This window comes from Antedon mediterranea, chromosome 4 (genome assembly GCF_964355755.1).
Source record: "Antedon mediterranea chromosome 4, ecAntMedi1.1, whole genome shotgun sequence".
In the NCBI taxonomy this organism is placed as follows: domain Eukaryota; kingdom Metazoa; phylum Echinodermata; class Crinoidea; order Comatulida; family Antedonidae; genus Antedon; species Antedon mediterranea.
In genome coordinates this window covers 34,312,235-34,323,141 of record NC_092673.1, presented here as the reverse complement: position 1 = coordinate 34,323,141, position 10,907 = coordinate 34,312,235, and the positions used below count along the sequence as shown (strand labels likewise).

Genomic DNA, 10,907 nt, shown 5'->3' with positions numbered 1-10,907 from the left:
TTGCGCCAAATTGGGTCCACTTGAGCACAGTGTATTAACATACGAAAAGATATTAAAATTCAGTGACTTTTTTTCTATTTTATATCACTGTGCTCCACTGGCTCCAAATTGGGTCCACTTGAGCACAGTGTATTAACATACGAAAAGATATTAAAATTCAGTGACTTATTTCTATTTATATCACTGTGCTCCACTGGCTCCAAATTGGGTCCACTTGAGCATGCACAGTGTATTAACATACGAAAAGATATTAACATTCAGTGACTTATTTCTATTTTATATCACTGTGCTCTCCTGGCTCCAAATTGTGTCCACTTGAGCACAGTGTATTAACATACGAAAAGATATTAAAATTCAGTGACTTATTTCTATTTTTTATCACTGTTCTCCACTGGCGCCAAATTGGGTCCACTTCTTGAGCACAGTGTATTAACATACAAAAAGATATTAACTTTCAGTGACTTATTTCTATTTTATATCACTGTGCTCCCTTGGCTCCAAATTGGGTCCACTTCTTGAGCACAGTGTATTAACATACGAAAAGATATTAACTTTCAGTGACTTATTTCTATTTTATATCACTGTGCTCCCTTGGCTCCAAATTGACTTATTTCTATTTTTTATCACTGTTCTCCACTGGCGCCAAATTGGGTCCACTTCTTGAGCACAGTGTATTAACATACGAAAAGATATTAACTTTCAGTGACTTATTTCTATTTTATATCACTGTGCTCCCTTGGCTCCAAATTGGGTCCACTTCTTGAGCACAGTGTATTAACATACGAAAAGATATTAACATTCAGTGACTTATTTCTATTTTATATCACTGTGCTCCCCTGGCTCCAAATTGGGTCCACTTCTTGAGCACAGTGTATTAACATACGAAAAGATATTAACATTCAGTGACTTATTTCTATTTTATATCACTGTGCTCCACTGGCGCCAAATTAGGTCCACTTGAGCACAGTGTATTAACATACGAAAATATATTAACATTCAATGACTTATTTCTATTTTATATCACTGTGCTCCACTGGCGCCAAATTAGGTCCACTTGAGCACAGTGTATTAACATACGAAAATATATTAACATTCAATGACTTATTTCTATTTTATATCACTGTGCTGCTCCCCTGGCTCCAAATTGGGTCCACTTGAGCACAGTGTATTAACATACGAAAAGATATTAAAATTCAATGACTTTTTTCTATTTTATATCACTGTGCTCCCCTGGCTCCAAATTGGGTCCACTTGAGCACAGTGTATTAACATACGAAAAGATATTAAAATTCAGTGACTTATTTCTATTTTATATCACTGTGCTCTCCTGGCGCCAAATTGGGTCCACTTGAGCACAGTGTATTAACATACGAAAAGATATTAAAATTCAGTGACTTATTTCTATTTTATATCACTGTGCTCTCCTGGCGCCAAATTGGGTCCACTTGAGCACAGTGTATTAACATACGAAAAGATATTAACATTCAGTGACTTATTTCTATTTTATATCACTGTGCTCCCCTGGCTCCAAATTGGGTCCACTTGAGCACAGTGTATTAACATACAGTACGAAAAGATATTAGGCCTAATATTCAGTGACTTATTTCTATTTTATATCACTGTGCTCCTCACTGGAGCCAAATTGTGTCCACTTGAGCACAGTGTATTACCATACGAAAAGATATTAAAATTAGTAACTTATTTCTATTTTATATTACTGCGCTCCACTAGTGCTAAATTTGGTCCACTGGAGCAGCTACCGAAGTACTATTTCTATTTCGTAAGTAAATAAAGGCATAAATGGCGCTCCGTAGAAGTAGAGAATGCTTGATCGTCGAAATGACGCTATGAATACCGTACCTCGAGATAGGGAATAAAAAATAAATGATAATGGTATCAACCAAGAGGCCTATTAATTTTTTTAAAAATTTGAAGGTACTTCAATTTTATATTTGTTTTGTTGGTATAAACACATTAAGCACAATGCCTGATATTTTATTCCAAAGAGGATATGCGTCGATAATGCGTAGTGCATTATGCTACATACATAGGTAGTACTGGTTCCCCATAAGGGAAATTGGTATAGTCTAGTCATGGACACGTTTGCGTGTGAGGAGAGAGCAAGTATCTTTTCGTCAGCAGCAGGGGATCGGAGTGGAGGCAAGTGTTGAAGGTTAGGCGTAGGTTTTGTAAGTACTAAGTACAGCATCTTCTGGGCTATAGATTTAATCTTTGTTTAAAAGATCTATTAAATATAAATCAGTTGATATGATTAAATCGCTTTATATTAGATTTGTCGGGCCTCATCTTGAATTTGCAGTCCAGGCATGGTCTCCTCAACTAATAAGGAAAGACATTCTATTATTAGAAAAAGTTTAGAGAGGAGAGCAACTAGGCTACCACCTAGTTTGCATGGCATGCCCTATGCAGATAGGTTAAAAGTTTTTAATTTAACAACCTTAGGAGAAAGACGACATAGAGGGGACTTGATTCAAATATATAATTTTCTTTCCAACAAAGAGGCTATAGCCTATTGATAGTGATTTACTTTTTCAAAAGTCTGAATATACCATTCCCGCCACTAGGGGTCATAAACTTAAATTGAAAAAGAATACGCCGTGGCTAAAGATACGGTACCGTATCCTAACTTCCGTTTACTAAAGACTAAAATCATGCACTCAATCTCAAATATTATTTCATTATACAACATTAAACACTTGCACTACAGTAGAAATATGTTGATAGCCAAATTAGAAGTAAAGGAATTATAATTCAATGTTGGAAATTGTGTTGCGTCTAGTTCATTCGTCCATAGGCCTATAGTTACTATGAGGGTTTTATTTTTATTACAAACTGCCTATTTAGGCCTATATTTTTTAATAAACTTTGTTTACAGATGGTGACCATAAACAAAAAGCAAATGCGGACAATAAAGAGGCCCTCAAATACTATGATTTAGACAATAGGCCTAGCTCCCAGGTCTTAGTCTAAGTCACAGAAATCAGCGCACACATGCAGCTGGCCCCAGCTTGGCAAACAAACTCATATACCGAGGCTATATAGCATGGTTATAGTACGTAGTAGACCTCTTTTGAAACGGTAAATTTCTGTATTCTAGAATTAAAATCAACATATTTTAGCCTATCAATAATATCAGACGTAGGCCTAGGCTACATTTAGTTTTGTCAGACGACGGGGATAATAGCGATAAATGAAGCATAATAAAGAAAATGTTAAGACGCCGGTTGATCACTGTTTTCGCGATATGAAAAAAAACCCCAAGTCCTTATACGATGACGTCACACACGTACCACACCCCATTGGCTGACTATGACGTAATGCAATTTTACCGTACCTTTAGCAAACGGAAGTTAGGATACGGTACCGTATCTTTAGCCACAGTGAAAAGAATTATTGCTCGATTAAATTGCCGTAGTAATTTTTTTACCCAACGAGTCGTAAATTCATGGAATGCTCTCTCTGCCAGTACAGTAGAAGTTGACACTACCATACTATTTAAAAGACAATTTCAGAAGACGAGGGAGGCTAATAGAGGGCCACGACCGGCCCACCAGTTTCTAATTTAGAGTGGTGTACGGTGAGTTACGAGTTAACAAATTCTTTTCTGATTTAAAGATATGCATTTTAGTTAGCACGGCTAGCTTCCTATCTCACATAAACCACCTAACTGGTTCCAAAAACACAGGCCGGATGCAATCTATCCTAGATTAGAGGTAGGCCCCTAGCTAGACAAGGAAGGGCCAGGAGGGCCTGCAAAAGGCATGGCTCTTCTTGGACATCATTCATAGTCGTATAGCAGGCTAGGCTAGGCCCAGTGAGACCAATCAGTATCCAGCTAGAGTAGGCCTTATTAAGTCATAGTTCACATATCGGCATCATAAATAAAGATACAGAAGGTACAGTGTACAGTAGGTATAACACAAAAAGAAGTCCGTGTTGCTGCCATCAATGTACTGCTTGTGGTTCTAAATGAAAGTAATCTTACGTAAAAGATAAATGCCTCGTGCATTCAGCTAGCTGTTGGTTGGCCTGATACGCCTCTTGTTACAGGTACTAAATCATACTCTGTGAAAACTTTATTTAATTTACAAAATTGAACAATTTATTAAGACCTGCCATACTCCTATTTCTAAATATTTGGATATTTGAACCCAACATATGCCTCTGACTGGAAATGGTTTCTAATAGTTGTGATTTCGCAGGCTGGCAGTATAGTGCGGTTGCATCTACCCAAATATCCATGTCTGTATTTTCTATAACAGAAGAAAATGTTTTTTTAAATAAAATTTATCTTACTATTAAAATAAATTCATGTCGTATTGTGAGGTAATATTCTTCGGAGTTAAACAGTACCGGTACTTGGTTTAACTCCGAAGAATAATTCTCAAAAATATTACTGTTTATATGAAGTTCGAAATAGAGAGAAATGAATGAATTGCAATCAATTAAAAAATAATTGAATGCAGTTGAAAATACAGTATCATGCATTGTGGTGTACTGCGATAACAGTGGTACACTATATATTGGGTTGATCAATTTTATCATCAGGAAACTGATTAATGATCACGAAATATTCATAACAATATGTTTTAATTTATCACGATGACGCAAGTGTACATATTATACATAAATCATTGATAATTTATATTGTTTTGGTTGTACTCTCATTTATTGACTTGTTACGATGTCTTCTCCCTCTCCCAATTGAAAGTTGCAAAGTCCAGACATTTAGCTACGCTCGCGCTAACCGCTCGCCAATTCGCCAATGGCGACTGGAGTCTCCATTTGGCGAAAATAATTATTGCCTCGTTCGCCAAATTGGCGAAAATACATTTCCAAGCCTAGGCCTAGCCTGGTCGGCGTGACTTCTTATGGGAGCGAGAATTCGCCACACTTCGGTACTTTCTGACTCGGGTACACTTTTTACCACAACAGCATTTTATGTGACGACGTCACGATCGCCGTGTTAATTTTTTTAGTTCTGTTTAAACATGCGCAGAGCGTGCCTCGATGACGTTTTAATGACACACAGTTAATGTGATTGGTTCGTGGCCGGCCGTCGTCGACGTGATGATGAGCGAATAAAAGGGGAAGTCCCTATTCTTCGACGTAGAAAATGAACTTTGAGAAGAAAATGTAAACAGAAACATGTGGACGAATACTTCCGTAAACGAGGCTGTTCTGTTATTTAAAAAGGGGAATTTTAAATTTAACAAAGTAATTACCTCAATAGCATAATGTTAACATGTTTAATTTTATTTCCCTTTCGATTATTCTAACCGAAAGTTGGGCTTTAAATTGAATAGCTAAGAAACAGCGTATACTGCAACGGCAACACCATGGCCAAAGCGCGTTTCGGCCGCCTACATAGAATGGGTTACGGCCGCTGCATAGCAAATTCAAAGCTTCTTAAATTTCTGCGGTACATTTCTTGTTTTATATAATAGATTGATAAATATTCCAATTATTAAATAATTTAATAAATCGGTAAAATTGACGTTTCGAAGCAAATATTCCATGATGAGAGGTGACATTTTTCGACATGCCTCGTGTGCGGCGAAGACTAGTTCAGAAAATGGAACAGTCCACTGCGGGGGTTATCCAATCATTAATTAACGCGCTAATACATGCATACCATGCACATTGCCTGGGCGACGGTAATTTAGTAATAAGCGGAGAACTGAATCCCCCGTAAGGAAAATGGTAAACACTGATATTTATGGTAGGGATTATTTTTTTCAGGGGTTGGTCTTGTTGGCCTCTTCGCACGAGGTCCACGCAAAGTAAAAAACGATGTGTTTTATCAAACAGAAATATAAATTAGCTTCAATTCAATACTAAATTAGCCAGATTTTGATAATGAGAAAGACTCAAAAATTCAATTTTTATCGTTAAAATTGACATTTGAGGCGGATGTACATAATAATAATAACCGATTTACATATCAAAATAAAGAGTATTTAAAGCCTGATAACATGCAACAAAAATTACTCCACCACCTATTATGGACCTCGTGCGATCGGGTGCGAAAATGGGTAGGTGTTTTCCAAAGTTATTTTTAGCACGCGGATTTCGGCTCGCCGGCTTTTGTACCTCATTTTTAACTCGCGTTTTCTATTAAAATATTTAATAAACATAGATTATAAATATATAAAAATAATCCCTTAAACAAGATCTTTCCAGGCATATAATTTTTATTCTCATGGGTACATAAGAAATAGTGTATTTTTAACTTCAAAGACACGTCACTTTTTGAAATTTCACGAACGTGTTAAAATCCCGTTAACGAAAATCAGGTTCATTGGGATACCTAATAATAATATAAATGTAATAGAAATAAAATATAAATAAAATATAAAAAAAATACATGCATTATTTATTTAATATTAATAAACATTTTTTCGAATTTTTATGGTTTTTTTTAAATTTGGCTAAAGGATTTTCAATTTGGCTAATGTTTTTCAAAACCTTTCGCCATTTTGGCGAACGAAAATTTGACCTTAGCGCGAGCGTAGTTTAGGCATACGGATCAAATCCGGGATGTTCCGTTATACACGTAAGGGGTCCTGTCAACTATTGGTCTCTTTCGGGATGTTCCGTTATACACGCAAGGGGTCCTGTCACCTCTTGGTTTCTTTCGGGATGTTCCGTTATACACGTAAGGGGTCCTGTCACCTCTTGGTCTCTTTCTCGAGTCTCTCTAATTGCTATGATCTCAGTACAGCATATACACTCGTCAAATGATGCCATATGTGAACATCTCTGACATCAGCATGTGGCATGTTTCTTCTGAAGTCACAGTGATTGACATTCCAGTCGGCCAGTTTCTAGGGGGCAGGGCTTATTTTGATAAATCATATTTTTTTTGTATATTAAAATGATTTTTAATTTTTTGGATCAGGCATATAATGTGTTACTATTTCAGAAATAATTTGTTAAAAAGGCATACTTTGTCGGCTCTTTAACAATCTGTATAATCACTAAGATTAATTGTATAATATTACTACATAAAGTACATATCATTCTTTTAGCTATCAAAGTACAGTTACTCAAATTCCTATCTGCTTCCTGATGAAGGTCAGTTTCTGCTGAAAAAATCAAAATAATCGATTTTTTCCAGTCACCGCAAACCACAAAAATAATCGCGTTGCAATTGAAAATTGCTAAGACTTTAATCGGTTATTCAGGTAATCGGTTTTTAAAATCACGTCATCATTCCCCCACAGCGGAGTTCAAGTTATGAAAGGCCGATGAGAGTTGGTTTGTTTTAACATCGTATCGCTGCCTAAAACTCTCACATGTAGGATTAAAAATTACTCTTGCGTAAAGCTATATTATTTGTAAAATAAACATCTAGGCATACTACCGTACCACATACAACAGAATAATGATGTTATATTAATAAGGACACGTCGGCGAAAAAAGTTTGTTTCGCCGTTCGTTGGTTCTACCTTCGGCCTGCTAGGCCTATAGGCTATATACTTCTACCGGAACAAGTCAACAGACAACAGGCCTAAAAAATGACATGTAAAACATCGTTAGCCTGGACTGGTGGTATGTAACGGGTGTACTTGTAACACAGAATCCTGGAGTCTCTCGGTATAATTCTCCCCCACAAAATAATAAAAATCAAATGTTACATTTGATTGTTATTCGGTATACATCGCAATCGTGGTTTTGCTGATCGTCGTCGATATCGCGCAAAACAGCATGCTTTTACGTGAATAAGTTTGTCATACTCTAGAGGTCAAAGTGAGGTCAATAATCGCTATTTGTGTTGCAGCTCAAAACTGCTCCGCAATAATCGGTTAAAACAAGAAATAATCGATTAAAACACGCAATGGATTGAGTGTTTTTAATCAGTTATTTTTAATCGGTTATTTTATTTTGCGCCGTTTCTGCTGCCCAAAAATAATCGATTAAAAAAATAAACGGTTAATAATCGATTATTTCTGCTCAGCAGAAACAGGCCCTGAGACCATAAACCAAAGCCTAATTATTTTAGCTGGCATCTGGACAGTTTTATAAACAGCCCATTGCAGTTAAATTAATACCAAAGGTTCAAGGTTGGTCAAAAGGTCAAACTTTAGTCCATTTTATTTATAAGTTAAAATAAAAGTTGTCTAAATATACAGTATAATACAAAAAGTGACTAATCAAGTAAGAAATACATAGTTGTCTAATTCAATTCATATATATATTCAGTTTTCCTGTTCGTTTACTTGTGAGTTAAGACTTGAAAATTAAGAATTGTGTTTTCTTGGTCTATTTACAGTTAATCTCTCTCTTAATTGGTCTACTCTTTTTGCACTAAGGCGCAGGATTTACTCTCTTTTTGGTGCATCTCCTCCAGTGCTTTTGTCTTCTGCATGTTAATGGTCAAAGTTTCTTTATTAAGCAATCAAGGTCAATTGAAATACTGTTACATAAATATTAAAATACCACTTAAAAAAGAAAAAATTTGGCAAAGGAACAGACCTTGATGACAACATGGAGATCACAAGGATAGCCAAGAAAAGTTTCCTTATTTACACTTGGGTCCTGAAATGTAATTACAATAAATAATGTTACCTAATTACTCCTTGTACTGTAGATTGAGTTGAAATTCTGTATGACTACAAAACAGAAATACAGTACTGTATAAAATGGAATATTATTATTCCCCCATGGATCAACTTGACAAGGCATGCAAATTTTAAATTATTGACCACCAGAAATCTTGAGCCAACTCAATCCTCAAATGGCATGTGAAAGTAGATTGTCCACGTGGTAATGACCTCCCTAAAGTTGTTTTAAACAAAATAAATTGGAAGAATATTGATCAGGAATGTTTCTTTATCATTGTTTATAAATAATTGCTGTTTTCCGTGACAACCTTTTAGTTTTCCAGGTCAAACATCTGTAGGGTTAAATAAAGGTTGGTTTTAAATATACAAGAAAATACATATTATAACAAACATTGAAATGATGCAAGTCTATTAGATACAGTATAAGATATAATTTATTAAAACTACACCTTTACAATGGTGGCACCCGTTCATACACGGTGTGTTCTATATACAAATAGACATTCAACAGATACAAAAAGTAAAAAATAAAAACTAGAGTCAACAACGCCGACTGACTCGATCGCTGTCCTAGTCGTACGTGACTTAAGCAAAATACAATGAATTGAAAAGAAAAGAAAGACAAACAATTTAAGTAGTACAGTAATAATTGAAAATAGAAAATATAAAAAAAAGAGCTCAAAATATAGAGATGTCAGTATAAACTCTATACCGCAACAATACAAAGCATTACATGCTATCTGCGAGTTGTTAAGATTGTTTCGTATTTTCCATGATCTTGTTAGGTATACTTTACAAAATTTGTCAAAACACAATACTTATAGAACATTATTACTGAGGGGAAGTGTATCTGTCCCCATAACATATAGAATTTTTTCCAGAATATTTCCCAAACATCTAACTCGTTATGATAAATTAAATCTTGTTTAAGTATATTTAGCTGTTCTTCTCTTACACAATGCATCACAACTAAATAAAAAATGAGATATGTCCTCTATATCTCCAAAGTTGCATAATGAACAGAGACCATCATTATCCACGGTCCATTTACTTAATTTAAAATTTAAAGGTAGAGAATTGGAACGGGCTTGAAATTTAAGACGGGCACCATTAAAATTTGTTTTATCAAGTTAAAATTGTTCAAGATCCGGCTTTGATTTTAACTTTGCATAAAAAGACAGCGTCGATTTAGATACAAGGTCCTCTGACCATTGATTAATATTACGTTATCTAAAATATTTTGTTTCAGTAAATTAAACCAATTCTCCATAGTGCAATTTTTAATAACAAATCTACAGAAAGTGGTTCGTACACAACTATGGAATTTAAACCGTAATTCTTTTGTGTTGTAATTAAGCATTAGTCTTGTACAATACAGGTTGGGCCATCGTTTCTCATTCAACCCGACTATACGTTCAAAGAATTTTAGTTTGTAATATCTTATGAGATACGGTTAAGGGTATCCATCCTAAATTTTCATATAAAGCCACTTTGGGTGTATACGCCGGTGCTTTTAAAATGTATCGTGCCATCTGCATTCAAATCATCATCAAATTAATCATCAACAAACATGTCACGTCGTTACCAGTCTGATCATTATATCTATACTGTTGATATTAAATACTGTTAGGGATACCGAAGCATTTTCAAAAGACATTGGACTCTGTTGAGGTTGAAATGAATTATAACAACTTGTAGTAAAGCAACTAGAATAAAATAATCGCTGTTTTCCCGTGACAACCTTTTAATTTTCCAGGTCAAACATCTGTAGCGTTAAATAAAGGTTGGTTTTAAATATATAAAAAAATATATATTTAATAACAAACATTGAAATGATGCAAGTCTATTATTATTATTATCATCAAATCATCATCAAATTAATCATCAACAACATGTCACGTCGTTACCAGTCTCATTATATCTATATTGTCGATATTAAATACTGTTAGATACCGAAGCATTTTCAAAAGACATTGGACTCAGTTGAGGTTGAAATGAATAATACTGTATAACAACTTGTAGTAAAGCAACTAAGATATTGCAACATTAAACAGAATAAAATAATCATAAACTTGTGTAGTAATCTCAACTGGTTCAGAGCCAGATTTATTCAGTAATTTATTCATTATACAAAAATACAAAAACCAATATTTAAAGGGGAGGTATGAAGGAAATTTTTTTTTATATGTTTGAACGTCCCTCCATACTCCCCACCACCCCCTTTTGATTCAAGTGATACATATTCAAACGACAACAATAAGGTACATTTTTTAACATTAGAAAGAGTAATTGCATTTTCATCAATAGAATTGTCGTAAA

At 34.9% G+C, this 10,907-nt stretch overlaps 1 protein-coding gene across 19 annotated transcripts in view; it reads left to right on the top strand.

Annotated features, from left to right (window-relative positions):
* Positions 1 to 2,138: 2,138 nt before the first annotated feature.
* Positions 2,139 to 10,907, top strand: part of LOC140047394 (uncharacterized) — a 65,354-nt gene continuing 56,585 nt past the window's right edge. For 14 of the 19 annotated variants that reach the window (XR_011844937.1, XR_011844934.1, XR_011844940.1 and 11 more), the window contains exons 1-2: positions 2,139 to 2,189; positions 3,493 to 3,598. The gene's annotated coding sequence lies outside the window, so the exon portion shown is untranslated. Of the gene's footprint in view, positions 2,190 to 3,487; positions 3,599 to 10,907 lie in introns of all 19 variants that reach the window. The other 5 variants (XR_011844946.1, XM_072092404.1, XM_072092400.1 and 2 more) reach the window with 4 other exon arrangements.